Here is a 17,008-nt window from a genome sequence, read left to right as displayed (position 1 = left end):
TTCCACGAGGTGAGGCCCCCTCCGCGAAGTGAGGCCCCCTCCACGAGGTGAGGCCCCCTCCGCGAGTTGAGGCCCCCTCCACGAGGTGAGGCCCCCTCCGTGAGGTGAGGCCCCCTCCGCGAGGTGAGGCCCTCTCCACGAGGTGAGGCCCCCTCTTCAAGGTGAGGCCCCCTCCTCAAGGTGAGGCCCCCTCCACGAAGTGAGGCCCCCTCTTCAAGGTGAGGCCCTCTCCGCGAGGTGAGGCACCCTCCTCAAGGTGAGGCCCCCTCCGCGAGGTGAGGCCCCCTCTTCAAGGTGAGGCCCCCCTCCACGAGGTGAGGCCCCCCTCCGCGAGGTGAGGCCCCCTCTTCAAGGTGAGGCTCCCTCCGCGAGGTGAGGCCCCCTCCGCGAGGTGAGGCCCCCTCCGCGAGGTGAGGCCCCCTCCGCGAGGTGAGGCCCCCTCCGCGAGTTGAGGCCCCCTCCGTGAGGTGAGGCCCCCTCCGTGAGGTGAGGCCCCCTCCGCGAGGTGAGGCCCTCTCTTCAAGGTGAGGCTCCCTCCGCGAGGTGAGGCCCCCTCCGCGAGGTGAGGCCCCCTCCACGAGGTGAGGCCCCCTCCGCGAGGTGAGGCCCCCTCCGCGAGGTGAGGCCCCCTCCGCGAGGTGAGGCCCCCTCCGCGAGGTGAGGCCCCCTCCGCGAGGTGAGGCTCCCTCCGCGGGGTGAGGCCCCCTCCGCGAGGTGAGGCCCCCTCCGCGAGGTGAGGCCCCCTCCGCGAGGTGAGGCCCCCTCCGCGAGGTGAGGCCCCCTCCACGAAGTGAGGCCCCCTCTTCAAGGTGAGGCCCTCTCCGCGAGGTGAGGCCCCCTCCTCAAGGTGAGGCCCCCTCCGCGAGGTGAGGCCCCCTCTTCAAGGTGAGGCCCCCTCCACGAGGTGAGGCCCCCTCCGCGAGGTCAGGCCCCCTCTTCAAGGTGAGGCTCCCTCCGCGAGGTGAGGCCCCCTCCGCGAGGTGAGGCCCCCTCCGCGAGGTGAGGCCCCCTCCGCGGGGTGAGGCCCCCTCCGCGAGGTGAGGCCCCCTCCGCGAGGTGAGGCCCCCTCCGCGAGGTGAGGCCCCCTCCGCGAGGTGAGGCCCCCTCCGCGAGGTGAGGCCCCCTCCACGAAGTGAGGCCCCCTCTTCAAGGTGAGGCCCTCTCCGCGAGGTGAGGCACCCTCCTCAAGGTGAGGCCCCCTCCGCGAGGTGAGGCCCCCTCTTCAAGGTGAGGCCCCCTCCACGAGGTGAGGCCCCCTCCGCGAGGTCAGGCCCCCTCTTCAAGGTGAGGCTCCCTCCGCGAGGTGAGGCCCCCTCCGCGAGGTGAGGCCCCCTCCGCGAGGTGAGGCCCCCTCCGCGAGGTGAGGCCCCCTCCGCGAGGTGAGGCCCCCTCCACGAAGTGAGGCCCCCTCTTCAAGGTGAGGCCCCCTCCGCGAGGTGAGGCACCCTCCTCAAGGTGAGGCCCCCTCCGCGAGGTGAGGCCCCCTCTTCAAGGTGAGGCCCCCTCCACGAGGTGAGGCCCCCTCCGCGAGGTGAGGCCCCCTCTTCAAGGTGAGGCTCCCTCCGCGAGGTGAGGCCCCCTCCGCGAGGTGAGGCCCCCTCCGCGAGGTGAGGCCCCCTCCGCGAGTTGAGGCCCCCTCCGTGAGGTGAGGCCCCCTCCGCGAGGTGAGGCCCCCTCCGCGAGGTGAGGCCCTCTCTTCAAGGTGAGGCTCCCTCCGCGAGGTGAGGCCCCCTCCACGAGGTGAGGCCCCCTCCACGAGGTGAGGCCCCCTCCGCGAGGTGAGGCCCCCTCCGCGAGGTGAGGCTCCCTCCGCGAGGTGAGGCCCCCTCCACGAGGTGAGGCCCCCTCCGCGAGGTGAGGCCCCCTCCGCGAGGTGAGGCCCCCTCCGCGAGGTGAGGCCCCCTCCGCGAGGTGAGGCCCCCTCCACGAAGTGAGGCCCCCTCTTCAAGGTGAGGCCCTCTCCGCGAGGTGAGGCATCCTCCTCAAGGTGAGGCCCCCTCCGCGAGGTGAGGCCCCCTCTTCAAGGTGAGGCCGCCTCTTCAAGGTGAGGCTCCCTCCGCGAGGTGAGGCCCCCTCCACGAGGTGAGGCTCCCTCCGCGAGGTGAGGCTCCCTCCGCGAGGTGAGGCTCCCTCCGCGAGGTGAGGCCCCCTCCGCGAGGTGAGGCCCCCTCCGCGAGGTGAGGCCCCCTCCGCGAGGCCCCCTCCGCGAGGCCCCCTCTTCAAGGTGAGGCCCCCTCCGCATCACACACTCGCCATAAAGCACAGCATCACATGAGCCAATGGACAGCATCCTGCATCTGCTGTTCCAGCAAGTGCATGTGATCGGGTTTCCACATTTCTAGAGTTTAATGCTGCTGAGAAATTCCAATTAGCATTTAGCAAAACAATTAGGAGTGGGGATCTTGTCACGTTTCAAGATCTTTGCTCGTATATTTAAGATAGTGAGTTTAAATAACATATAAATGACAAAACACTGCAACACAATTCAAACCAGTGTGAACACTGAACACCATCTGAAACCATGGAAGCAGACGGGCCCCTGTAAGGAAGTATCTTTCTTGCATCAGCTCAAAACGGGTTCCACTGCTGGAGTCTTTACTGTGCCAGAGAATCATGCTATGAAGTCTTTCTGCTGCTTTATGTGACGGTGAGCGGCACACTGCTGTCTGTCACAAACCAACGGCAGAACAAATCAGTGACCTTGAGATGCACAGGAGCTCTAATTAGCTTAAGAGTCTTTTCAAATTCACAAAGTGTACCGACATAAAACCACAGTGTGTGTTTGATACGTCCTGCAGATGTTCAGAGGCCAACTCGGATGCTGTCTCCGTGGAGCAGGGCATGCAGGAAGTGGGCTTCTTACTTTAGCCCAGGAAACCTAATACAAACCACACAGTTATTATCCCAGCTAACACGCAATGTGCCACGCTGCGGTGTTATCCCAGCCCCCCGTCCCCCCCACTTTCATTTCCCAGCACTACACAGGGCAGATCTGCTGCAGTAATCCCAGGCAGGGGTGAGCACTGCTGCTTCACACTGCTCTGGGCTCAGATCATGTGTTTAGTTACGAGGCCACTTGCACTGGTACTTTATTTGATGAGATTGCTAACAGGTTGCTGGCTAATCTTTAGAACAGAACATCCTTTTTATAACAAGATAAGGGAGCATGTGCACTTTGACTCTACTGCTATCATCTGTGAGGGGTGACTCGGGCACATGGGGCAAGAAGGTGTCTCCCAATAACAGGGTCATGGTTCGATTCCCATACCTGCAGACAACATGTCGAAGTGTCCTTGGGCAGAATACTTGCCCCCAAAGGCCTTTCTACAGTATTTAAATGTATGTAGTCACTAGGGAAAAAAAGGTCAGCTAAATAACATAATAATCAGAAAATAGTTGAATGCGTCAAGATTCAAATCTCTCTACGACTCATATCCCAAGTGAAACCCAGGGTCATCATTTTGTTACAACAAACAACAAAAGAGCAACTATTATAATAGTGTCTGAAATCATATATCATCTTCATATGTCCTGACATATAACTAGAATCTGCTGAACGAAAACTACACTTTAAAACACACTTATTGTAAAGTACAACAGCATTCCCGCAGTGCCATGGTCGACCCGTCAGAATATGGGTCATCTGTATTGATATCACTTTTCCAGCCACGGCTCCTTGCGAGCAGAGACAAGTGCTGGAGCCACTGAGCCGGAGCCTCACCTCTCAGCCCTGCACCGCTAACTCCTTGTCTCAATGCCAATGTGACACCTAAGGGTCCTTCAGGAGGACCCAGGGGACCTCAAGGGGAAATGCTTCAATGCTTCGTTTTACCCACAAGTAACTTTGCTTTATTCTTCCCATTCTTACATCACAGCTTCCTCGCTTCCTACCACACTGACTGTAACGGCCAGGCACTTGCCCTCCCAGCTAGCCCTTTTGCCAGCCCCATAGATCTGCACTGTTGCTGTGTTATTGTAGGCGCTATAAGCTGCTGAACACCCCAGTAAAGCCCTAAAGGCCTTTTCTGGTGCTGCCTAATCCTCCTCTTTGTGGGACGCCCACCAGCTATTCAACACGTCTTAACCTCTCACGCCCCGACACAGTCCCCAGCACTCTAATGTTGGGGATCTTTTCCTCTGGGGCTGATGGCACTGGGTGAAGTAGTGTGGTTATTCACAAGGTGGTTTTGTCCGTCGTGATGTGGAGATAATGAAGACATGGAAACTACTGTTGGGTTTGTCACATATGGGCTTTTAATGGATGGCGGGTCTGAGCTGAATGATAAATATGTTTGAGCTAATATGTAGTGGTTGACCTTTTTAAATGTTAACAATTTAGTGTTTTTGAAAATTGAAAGTTGATAGCAGCTTCCAAATGTGACTATTCAGATAACGTACGCTTTTGAGACAATGCTATTTCTGAGTTTTTTGCTTTTTGTCAAGGAAAACAACAATGGCTAATCTTGGAAGTCATTCTGTTGTTGCTTTTGACTCTGTTCGCTCGCTGGGACGAGAGCTGTGTTCTGGGGAATCCCCAGTGGCCAGACTTCAAAAGAAAGTGCAAGTCAACCTTAGATACAGAGTTGAAAAAGCTATCAGTAAAACAGCACCGGATGCCACAGCTGGAGATAACAGCGGAGGTTCTTCAGACTCGAGTCGACTGGAGGAAGGGGGGCTGGTTCTTGGCCGTGTTGGACAAGGAGGACATTTAAGCTGTTTTTGGAGACACGTCTTTGCACAATCCGACAGAGACACAAATAACAACCCAGAGGCAAGTTAATACCTCATCAGCCAATCGGACATACAGAGGAAATGATCAGGAACGGGGTAGTCTGCACCCTCGGCTGTGAACAGGCCTTAATCCTCTTATCCTCTCACACAAACACACACCAGCTCCAGCATACACACTTTCAATTTCATACAAACACGAAGGCTAAATCTAGCATGAAATGCAAAGTACAAGAAATAGTGGTAACAAAAAAAAAACTTGCAACATGGAACACACTGTCACATTATGATTTCCAAAGGGAAATTCAATTTGTATCACTTTCACAATTCCCTTTTACAACATTTAGTTGCTTAAATGGATTATTCCTATGAGATTGTGTAATAACTAACATACTAAAGAAAGATCCTGTAACATGATAACTATAAATAATATGTTTTATTAATAACAAATTATTAATTCAAAATGTTTTTTTTTGCCTTTGGAATTCTTACAATCCAATCCTAACCCCAGCCTAGTACAATATGGTATAATAATTGACAAACTATCCACTTAAGAAAGAATACAATAATCTTTACATTTCAGCTGCCAGTTTGTTTGGGAGGCGGGCTTTCGTTTTGATAAAGGTTATATTTAGGGCCGGATCATTCTCCAAGATTCTAATTTTACATACGTTCACATCGTTTATCGTCATTTGGGTTGCCTTTGTATAATTGTTTAATGTTTTTATGCATCCTTCATGTTTTGCAAATCTTTTTTTTTTTTTTTTTAAATACGATTTTAGTTTCATTATTACCTTGAAATCACTGGTTTCAAAAAACCCACACTTTACCACCCGATACTTTCACCTGACATTTGACTAACGTTCACACACACACACACACACACACACACACACACACACACACACACACACACACACACACACACACACACACACACACACACACACACACACACACACACACACACACACACACACACACACACACACACACACACACACACACACACACACACACACACACACGCACGCACACACACACACAAGGATCAAAGAGAATAAAAAGAGCTCTTAATCAGGGGAGGGTCTGCCAGTCCAGTTCCATCCATCCGTCCATCTCTCTGTCCCTCTCTTCCCCTGAGAGGCTGGAATGGGGGCAGTAACCCATAGCGATACTTATCCCAGCTGATTGTTTTTGTGTTTTAACTTTAATCTCACCGTTGGCCCCAGCTGGCTCTGATTAGTGCTCTCACGTCACATTCCAACCCCCAACAGTCTCATACACACTCACACACTCACTTGCCCATGTGAAAGTGTGGGTTCCTTCTGGCAGGTAACAGTGTTTCTTCGGTCACCCAAGCAACTGAGGAAGGTTATGTCCATGCTATCATGTTGAAGATTATGACATTCATTTGACATGCATTGGGAGAGTTCCCGGTGCTGTGTGGACAGCAGGCACTTCCCTTTATCCTGCCCTGGGTTGCCCCCTCTCTGACCTTCTACATTCATACTTTTTGATCACATATCTTATAACATTTCAATCTTAGGCATCTTTTTTATTAATGATATTGAAAGTGCAGAGTTTGTTTCCTTAAGTGCTGATGACTCACAGCTATGACATGTCTACCTGTTGAAATAATGTTCAGACTTGAGAGATGATGTTTTCACTTTCTCATTGACTCACTTCTATTCCTCTCATCCAGGAAGATTACACATTTCCGAAATGATATGTCCAAGGTCATGACTTGTGTCTCTACGGATGATTTGACTATGTTTGTGGACACTTATTATCATAAACAAATAGTGCGTTCTGTATTTACATGCGCTTTTCAACCAAATACTAGAAGCTGCCTTTCCCCCGGATGTTGCCAATCGTAGCTCCCAGGGACGCAGAACACGAGGAGATCACGACAGAGTTCTACCTCAGCGCGAGCTCATGATAAACTGAATTGGTATTCTGGGAATAAACTGAAAGACCAATTCTCAAATGTCTTTTCTAAAAGGCTAGAGCACTCGCCACCACTAACAATGTCACATAACTGGTTCTCACCAATGTCCATAGAGCACATGCCTACTGTAACGTACTCAAAGATACTGCACCAATCATTTATGTAAAATGTCGTTAATACTGTCGATGTGTTACACATGAAAGCACGTCGGCATGCTACGTGAGCCCTTGCTCTGCACAATCCTCAGAAAGCCGGCCAGTTGAACGAATGAGTCCACATTAGGGGGAAAGCTCATTAACATGTACCGGAGATCATCCTGATGGACTGTGAAAAGCCTGGCTTAACACACCCTCCTGTGTAAAGACAGCACACTGTAATGCGGCTGGAGACACACACACACCGCATACATTACAGCAGGGGAGATACAGGAGTTTAGATGGAGCCCGAGCTGGATGCTGAAAGCGCTTTCCTTTTAATGCACTGGTGTTAAGTTTGGATGATCAGAACAAGACATCCTTTATGAGACTCGCAGTAAGGACATGTGCACACCTAGAAAAAACCCTCACATTCATAAAGTGTTTGAAGTAGTCCTCAGATCCTTTACTTAAGTGAAAGTACGAGTACTATGGTCTTAAAATACTCCACTACAAGTACAAGTCCTGATTCCAAAGTTTCACTCAAGCAAAAGTATAAAGGTTTTGGCTTCAAACTGAATTTAAAGTACAAATGGTACAAATACTTATTCTGCACAATGGCCCATTTCATAATATTATGTATAATAATAAGTATAGAAGAATTCAAAGCTAAATACTTCAAGTATCAACATTAAGTATGAGTGTTCAAATAATTGTAGTGGAGTAAAATATATGACATTTGCAATATAGCAGAATAGAAGTATAAAGTAGCATCAAATGGAAATACTCAAGTAAAGTAGTGGTAGCTCAAAATAATATTTAAGTCCAGTACTTAAATAAACGTTTTTTCATAATAAAAGTTTTACACATCTTCAAAAACACAGCCAGCTCACATTCTGGCAAATCCACTGCCGGTCTCTTGCTTGAACTCCACGGGGAAACCACTGCAGCGAGCAGCGAGCCCCATTCATCATGACACTCAACAGGTTGCGTGATTAAGAAACAAATGAAAAAGAAGAAAGTGATTCATGGGGCTAATTCAGGGCCTTGAGCGGGGACTTTCTCTGCGTCTTCTCTGACCGTATATTCTGAGCAACACCCGCTCTGAATACACAGCTGACCACAACTTTCCCAGCGGCTGCTCATTAGAGTGTTATAAGGGGTGCCAACATCAGGCCGGGACACTCCTGACACTCTATGTGGGCCGCTTTGAATTAGGCCTCTAATGAAAACCTAGTGCTGACCCAGGGTTTGACTGGCTATTTACCCAAAGCAGACTGACGGCCGCCTCACCACTGGACACTGTGTGGAAGTGCTTTTATAGGCAGGCTGCTGGTGCTGAGCCAAAAGAGAGCAACAGCCGTCTGAGACAGGGCTATGGAGTGAGTAACAAAAACAGAAAATATGGAAAATAATGTATTGAGTCTTTTCAGCTGAATTTGTATAGTCAGCAAAAAACACATACTGTACCGTTAAATAGAAACAAGTCAGATTTGATCATATAAGGAAGTCCTGAACAGTTACATTCGGGATTTATTATGAATTATAAGGCGTACAGTTAAAGACTTTCCCAACATGTCTGTTGGAAAACTCAACTGGTTCAACTGTGACCTACCGTATTTGTCGGAGTTATGCACTTATGGGGCCATTTTTTAATCTCTAATCGGGACACGGGGGAAGCAGTACATCTTGTGAATGGATTTTGTGAGCCTCTTTAAGTGCAGCTGTTATTTTGGTGAACCCATCCAAACACAAAGTTCTACTGATTTCAGGTAATGGTTATGACATAACTCAACATGTTTGTACAATCAATTTAGAAATGAACCGCAGTGTACCTAGCCTAAGGGATTTCTCCATTGGATTTTGGGATATTGCAGGAATTAAGCTCTTTGGCTAACACATGTTTATGATACTTTCAGCAGGATAATCTCCACATATTAAGACAACTTGTATAATAATTTAAGCATAAATGAAATTGACAGAAATAAAAAGTAGTGTTCAGATCAAACTTTTACAATGATGCATGTCAATACATCTGAGACTCAAGGTCCACCTGCTCTGGATTGAACATCATACTGGTAGCTAATCAAAAGGAAACAGTTGATGCTTCCATACAGGTCACTGGGCCCAACGGTTTTAAAATAATTAGATGCATCACATGCTTTTACAGTCACCACATCTCAACCAAACTGTGTCGCACACAAATGGGAGATTCAGGATTGTAATCATCATAATTGAAATACCAAATGACGGAATATCTTTTGGTGTGTTACCCTCCAGTAGAGCAAAGAGACTTGGAAAGAGAATGCCAAGAAACAATGAAGTCCCTTAGTAAGACTTTCTATGATGGATTTCCAAGAAGAAGCTACCTCCGTATGGCAGTTGATGCAAGGCAAGGCTTTATGCATCAAAAAAGTGCTTGAGGCTCACACACACACACACACACACACACACACACACACACACACACACACACACACACACACACACACACACACACACACACACACACACACACACACACACACACACACACACACACACACACACACACACACACACACACACACACACACACACACACACACACACACACACACTTCAAAAAAGACTGTAAGCACATTCAAGAAGTTTTACATGTGTATGCACTTTACGAGCAAACTGCCTATGGTGGAAAACAAATCACACTGAAGACTATTGAACACACTCATATGCACACTCACACACATATGGTTTGATGTCCTTTGACAAGCATCTTAGGAGACCCCTGTTAATGGTTTTGGACAGGAGGGCTGGTCTCAGCTGAAAGAGGCTGCTGGTGTGAGTGTCCGCTGAGGAAACTGATGGACAGTACAGTGTCAGGAAACTGTCGCTCATCATTACATCATGTCGCTGAGTATATGTGTGTGTGTGAGAAAGAGAGGGGGAAAGTGCTTCACACCTTGAACACATGGTTTAGAGATACATATGGAAACCTACCTTTAGACTGAACATAAAGAGTTATTCTTAATGTAAGACACTTTGCCTATTTCTTCCCTCCTTGTGTATATGTTTTTTTGTTTGTCTTGGCTACCAAACTTATAATCCTTATCCAGTTATATGCCATATATTCATGCTTTTTGTAAAAGTTATCGTCCAAAACTGTTGGAACAATGATCTCTCTTTATGTTAAAGATTCATTGTGATGTTGGACCAATAATGTAAGGGGTAAAGTATTAAACAGGAAATACACAGCGGTAATCTGTGTGCATGTATGGTGTTGTGTCACCTGAATGCATTGATACATGAAGCCTTGGAATACCATCACGTGTTACAACATAGTGTGCACTGTGGAGAGTGCATGCTTTTTGACTGGGTAGTGCTGTCTGCAATCGCACATGGCTGAGTGATGTTGCTGATGTTAGCCAAGATGTTCGCCGTACCAAATCATTGGAGGCTTTTCAATTAACCCTATACAATTATTTGTGGCCTATTGACACCGGTCAAGTTGTACATTCCTAAAAATGGACAAAAACCCCAAATGTGTAACTGTAGTAGTCGTGCTGTGTTTAACAGAGCAGCCATAATCGGGGCTTCCAGCAAATGTTCAGAAGTACAGAAGTGTGCTATCTTTGAGACAGCAACTGTCTTAATGCAGGTAACGCTACGGTCCTATGTTCCTGAGGCAATACACTTTAGTGTTTCTTCCCCAATTCCACATCCCAGCTTCTGAACTGGACTTTATCAGCTAAAAACCTCGACTGGTCCAACTTCAATGGTGTGTGTCAAACTGAAGGTTCTGACCCTGACCATGGTGTTGATGTCCCTACCTAATATTGCATGATTTCTTTCACGCAAAGTAGTCATACTGAAATCAAACCCGCACATATACTCACAAACACCCACATATTAGGTCCTCTGCGATGCATGTGTGACATTGGAACAACGGCATATGAAATCAAACTTGTGTAAAACTACAGAGCTGGTAAGAGGAAAAACAAGGCTCCATTAGGCACAACACCAATGCACCATAGGTACGTGTGTGCAGGTTGACTCTGAGAGGCACACCAACACATACTGTACACACACAGACACACTATCAGGGAAGCAGTCAGCAGAGGGTCAAAGGGACAAAGGTCATGGCATGAGAATAACCTGATGCGCAGCCAATCAGCTAAAGAAACACCGATTGATTTCAAAGCTGACCAACCCACCAAATGCTTCTAAGTTGTAATTGCTGTGAGTGGTTCCATAGAGATATTAAAAGGCCAATTCTGATCTGTGCCATTACAGATTCTGGATTATTGACAAACAAAATAAAGGACATTTCTTGCATAAGGGCGATGTTTGTTTTCAGCGACAGAAGAAAGTCAAGCAGTGGGAGGAAGGCGTCCCATTCCTAATTAACAGCCAGGACCCCCTGTAAACCTAATTTGAAACGGATGTTCAAATGTTATATACCTATTTTTCGAGCATGTATTATTTGTAATTGTGTGATCTTGTCTTAGTTACTTAGATATGAGTATATCTACATCTAGCAGGGCTCGAGCTTAAGGACGTCCCGTCGTCGAAAAAAATAGTGTCGGGGAGGATAAAAAATAATTTTGGGACGAGAGTTAAAATAAAAATACCCTGCTAACTCTACTACAAACGGCGATGAAAATGAAACCGACTGCACGTTTTGTGTAGCACATTAAACCTCCTTGTCAACATAAACACACACGCACAAAACATTTAGAAACCGGCGGAATACACACACATGTAGCTACAGCTGTGCCCGCGAATTCCTGGCCCGCAGATTCGCGGGTCTAGCTATGTACTGAGTGTGTGTACTGAGTGTGTGTACTGAGTGTGGGTACTTCGCCGGTTGAGTGATGTACAATGGCAAAATATGTCATATGTATTATTGCTACATACACATTATATCGCAGTTTTAGTTTCCCCAACTCCGTTTCTAATATGCAATAAGACTGCAACATGCGTCTATGATGTATTTTCGAGCTTTCCAATCCAGATGAGATCTCTCTCTCCCGTCTGTGTGCGAGGGGGCGGGGCCGTTCGTAACGGTCTCCTGACTGACAGACTGTCATCCTGGTTAGTGGGTACTCTGGGTTCTGTCTTCAGGACAGAGTGTTGGATTTTTTTGTTAATTGGATGGGACTTGATTGGATTCAATATTAGAATAATTTTCTCGTTTGTGTGTTTGTTTAAATATATTTGGCCTTTGTTTATGTGATTGAATGATTTACTCAAATAAAAAGGTTGATGAATTAATGATTTGTATGATGTTTTATTTATGTTAAAGGTCACTTTGAATGATTTTAACTAATGATAATGTAGAAAAACTAACATTTTAAATTCGGGACGGTCCACATTAATTTCGGGACGGCTTAGATTGTATTTCGGGACGGTTCCGGGAGGATGGGGAAAAAAATTAGTCAGAGCCCTGATTTAGGTGCACAATAATTCAACCTGCAAATTGTAATGAGATATTATGCATAGTTAGGATAATGAAGGCTATGAAGGGTAATTTCACTATATCATTGAAATTACATTTGATACATAATATTCCTTTACTTTTACTAATATATATGAGATTTATTTCCGCTCACACTACAATGAGAGCTTAGATACATGATTATATCTATAGCAGATATGTATGCCTTGATAGCTTAAAACTAGAAGGCTTTGATGTGTATCCATAATTGGGTTAATGACCTAATGAAAACAATCATTTTACATTTTCAAATATAATCCACTTCATAGACCAATCCAAATGCTAATTTCTGTAATTTCTGTTTTTCAAAACTTGTATCACCTCTCAATAGGAAAACACAACATACACAAACCAATTAGAGTCTTAAAATAGTGCTAATGTACGTGTAGAAAGCTCTTGCTATCTGGACCTTCCTCTCAAATTACTGCCAGTCTGCGGCAGAAGATTATAGTGCTCATCATTAGGGAGGATTTCAGCTCATTTCCTAATTACCAAATTACACATCCTTGTATTGCTTTTGTTTGCATTTAAGTGACCTGGAGTGGAAAAGAGAGATACCATTATCTGTATAGCATCAACATGAAGCTTTTCATATGTCAGCTCGAAGTGTTTTAATGTGTCATAATCATGGCTCGGCTTTCATCTTGGACATGTGGCTTCAAAGACTCTCAATGATGTCTTATTATCATATCTGTATAAAAACAGAGAAAATAATAACATTGCTTCATTTTTATTATCTGCCTGTGGTTCACTCAGTACTTGATTGATACACTTTGATTGCCAGTGCTGGGCTTTAACTTGAAATCAATGCTCTCCACCTTCCTTTCATAAAGTAGAGGATATGAGGGAGAGGATATTATCCTATTCAAAAGCCTCAGAGAGGTAGCAGCCTGTAAAACGTGCTAATGTATGTCTCATCTTGCTTCACTCTGGAAGGCAAAACCAATACCAAACCATGATATCAAAGCCAAACACTACTCTAGGATGGGGTTTATCAACATGGGTTTCCTAATGGTCTAGTAATTAAGACGCAACATGTGACCCTGACATTTCCAGTCGACTCCAGCAAGGAATCTTGTTTGTCTTTCATGCTTTGAACAGTGAACATGTGGTGTGCAGCCGGATAAGATTAAATATATCATCCACTCAAGGCCCTTAACAACACATGACAATATCCACCCCTTCACACCAAGCTGCAACCTCCAGTGCCAATGCGGAAGAGCTCAAAATGGCCGTTCCTCGATTGGGCATTTAAGGCTTTTCTTAAACCCTAACCCTAACCCTATCCTTAGCTCTCATGCATTTTGAAATGCCAAACTTCACATATTGTCCATGACGTTATAGAGACTACGCCCATGATTCACACAAACACTTATACACTGATGACAGTGGCTGCGAAGTAAGGTGCCAACCTGCTGATCAGGGGCAGTTAAGGTTCTTTGGCGCCAATTCCAATCAATACCCTCTCCCTACCTACCTCCACTCTGTCTGTGTGTTCGTGTGGAGGGTCTGCCAAATGAAGTGCCATTTCAAACCAACTAGAGGGAAGTGGGAGTTATAAAACTCTGGTTTATGGTTTAAGTGTCCCTCATGGAACATTATGTGTACAAATACTTCCGTGAAAACATCTAAACTAAGATGATAACATTTTATAATGACATACAGATGTTGACAACTTAAAAGTTCCATTGTATATTATTCTTTTCCTTAAGATCCTACTGTATGTAACAGCATCTAATATAATAAATGGTAGAAGTTTGCATATTAGTGTACAGTTGTGTATATTTACAGGGAAGCAGCAAATAAACTTTGTTGTGAAAAGTTCCTGTTCCTAGTTCTGCCGGAGAGAGGGGAGTTTGTCCCAAAGCTTTTCAATAGGCACTTTCACACCGGAGTACTTTTCCCCCCGAACTAGGCCGATAGGGGGGGGGGGGAGATTTGGTTTCACACCAAAAAGGATCTGGAACTAGTCCCTAGTTCGCGGGAACCTTTTCACCCCCAGATAGTCCCTGCTAGCGAGGTGGTACTTTCCTGATGAGGAAATGGTTCGTGGGTGTGTTACCAAAACACACACTAACAATTTCTGATTGGCTGGGCGAATTGCAAACCACGCCCCGTAAAACTCAGAAAAAGTTTTGTGAGGCCACCATTTTTTTTGCTCGCATTTATACTGCTTGTATTTGCCGTAATCGCCATGAACTGTTAGCTCAGGTTAATCTCGCCCCCCTCCGACGTAAACGTGGCGTATGCGGTTCTTGCTTCTAGGCCGACTATTTTTTCGATCTTGGTAAGAAGCGGTTTTCGGGGAAAAGAGCCGGCTCCGCTGCGGTGTGAACAGGAAGAACCGGTACTTATCAGGCTCTAGCTCCGAACCGGCTCTAGAACCGCGTTGGTAAGAAAACATGGGAGCGGTGGAGTGATGAAGAGGTGTCGGCGCTTCTGGCGATTTACTCGGAAGACGTGACCCAGCCAGTAAACCCAAAGCAGAAGAAGAAGAAGAAGAAGAAGAAGTGACGTCAGCGGCTTAATTTGCCTAATCCTCCCTCAGGGACTTATTCCGGTGAGAACACAATCTACTAGGACAGTACCGGGGACAAGTACCGGCTAAGTACTTGGTGTGAAAGCGCCTAATGTCTTAACAAGCTACACCTTAGAGAAGGAGCCTCATGCAGCTGAGAGTGTCACTACACAAATATTTTACTCTGTCAGGGTGTTGAAGGGTGTATGGTTGGGTTTGGAATTGGGGCACTCTCTAGATCAAGGACACTTCGACACTCTCTCTGGAGGTGCCAGGGATCAAACCAGACTGTGTATATAGGGGCTGGGCTCCAGAGGTAGAGCGGCCATTGGGTAATTGGAAGGTTTCAGGTTGGTATGTGTGTCTTTGGTTGGACATTGTATTGACAGGAAGTTCCAGTGTTTTGGAAAGCTGGCCTGGCTCAGCTCAGCTCAGCTGCCTCTCCATTATGTATCTTATCACTTATTCATGTAACCATATTTTATTGATACACACACACCCACATGCAGGGTCATGTTAGGAGAGATTGTGTGTGTGTACTTTATGTGTATACATGAGAGTCAATATGACAGGGTGTGAGCAGAATGTGTGTATACATGTGGGCTGAGTGAACGCACTCTCCAGAACACATTATCTGTTCAAAGTGTGACTTTGCGTGTGAATATAAACACTCTGCCTCCACTGTAAGTGTTGCCTTAGTTTGCTGGTTTCAAATCAAATGCATTCAGTCTCTGATAATGATGAATTTGATACAGAGTGCTGGATTAAAAAGTTAAAGCAGCTCTAATATACTCATTTTCAGTGTTCATATTTGTATTGTGTCCCTCTACTTGTGACATTTACATGCTTTAATGTGCAAAAAGCTCTTTATTTTTCTCATTCTGCCTGTGCTGCAGCACCTCTTTTCACCCTCCGTCGGAAACCAGAGTCCAATCTGCTCTGATTGGTTAGCTGGCCAGCTCTGCCATGATTGGTCAGCCAATAATCATGGAGGAGGAGGCTTAATGCCCAATAATAGTAAAAATACTGTTTCATCTATTTTAAATGTGGGTTATTTTTTGCAAGAGCTAGTAAGATTTATAAATGATTTACATGAAGTAGATTCTTCTGAGGGATATTAAAGGAAGGACCTCAACATATGTTTACACCCTGTCTAATTGCAGAGAGTACCAGCAGAAGTGGACTATATTGCACTCCAATGTCTGACAAACTACTGGACCAAGATACAATGTTACCTTACATTTACATGAAATGTACACCAAAAAACACTAGTCTATGTCAAAAGTGAAACCACAGGATCATTCAGAAGTAAAGAGTATTCAATGTCGGTTATCCAACTTAGTGTGTCCATAACGGCCGAGCGATAGATGTATTATAACTTACTCACGTTCACCAACTACTCTGGGGTCATGCTTGTTATTCACGATTAATGTCCGTAAGTTAGCGTCTCACTAGTGCACAGAATGTCATTTGAGAAAAAAAGACAAAGGAATTGTACTTAACTTATTGATCTAATAATTTTATTTCAATTGTTAATTAACAACATACGACAAGATCATCGTGTGTGTACTGTAACTTTACACCTTGCAGTCTGAACCCCAAACCACTCCAGGCTCACACAGAGGGAGCGTCAGCTGGAGTGGCAGTTTGCAGAGAATGGCCTGGGTGCAGTTTGAGTGACGGGCCACAGCGAGTTGTTTGCTCCGATCAGCAGACAAGTGTTTTCACTGCGTGCTGCCGGTGGTGGAGCAGATTGGGTGAAGTGGATTGCCCTCAGCCACAACTGCATTTCTGATGCTCTGTACAAAGTGTATCCCCGGCTCTCGTGTTGTCTGACCGAGCCAAAACAGATGCGGGAACATGGTTTTAAAAAGCGCTTCCCACCACTCTCACCATCTCTCTCTTTTTCTTTCCTGCTATAATTCTTCCCCTCACTCTGCTCTCACTTGCCCTCCTTTTCTGTGAACCCTTGCAGCCCCTCGTCCGTGTGTGTGTTTCCCTTGAGCGAGCTGTTAAGTGCAGTCTCCAAAAAAGTCCACAAAAGCCCATTTGCAGTCAGCTCGAGCGCCGCACACACAACGCCGACACAAGTGCGCCGTGACACTAACACGCAGGGACACACATACACACAAGTACATTCACACTGAGAGCCTCACACATGTAGACACGCACACGCACACTTTTCACACTTCCCTCTGGGC

Source organism: Pseudochaenichthys georgianus, chromosome 13 (assembly GCF_902827115.2).
Source record: "Pseudochaenichthys georgianus chromosome 13, fPseGeo1.2, whole genome shotgun sequence".
In the NCBI taxonomy this organism is placed as follows: domain Eukaryota; kingdom Metazoa; phylum Chordata; class Actinopteri; order Perciformes; family Channichthyidae; genus Pseudochaenichthys; species Pseudochaenichthys georgianus.
Note: the sequence above shows the minus strand (reverse complement) of the source record.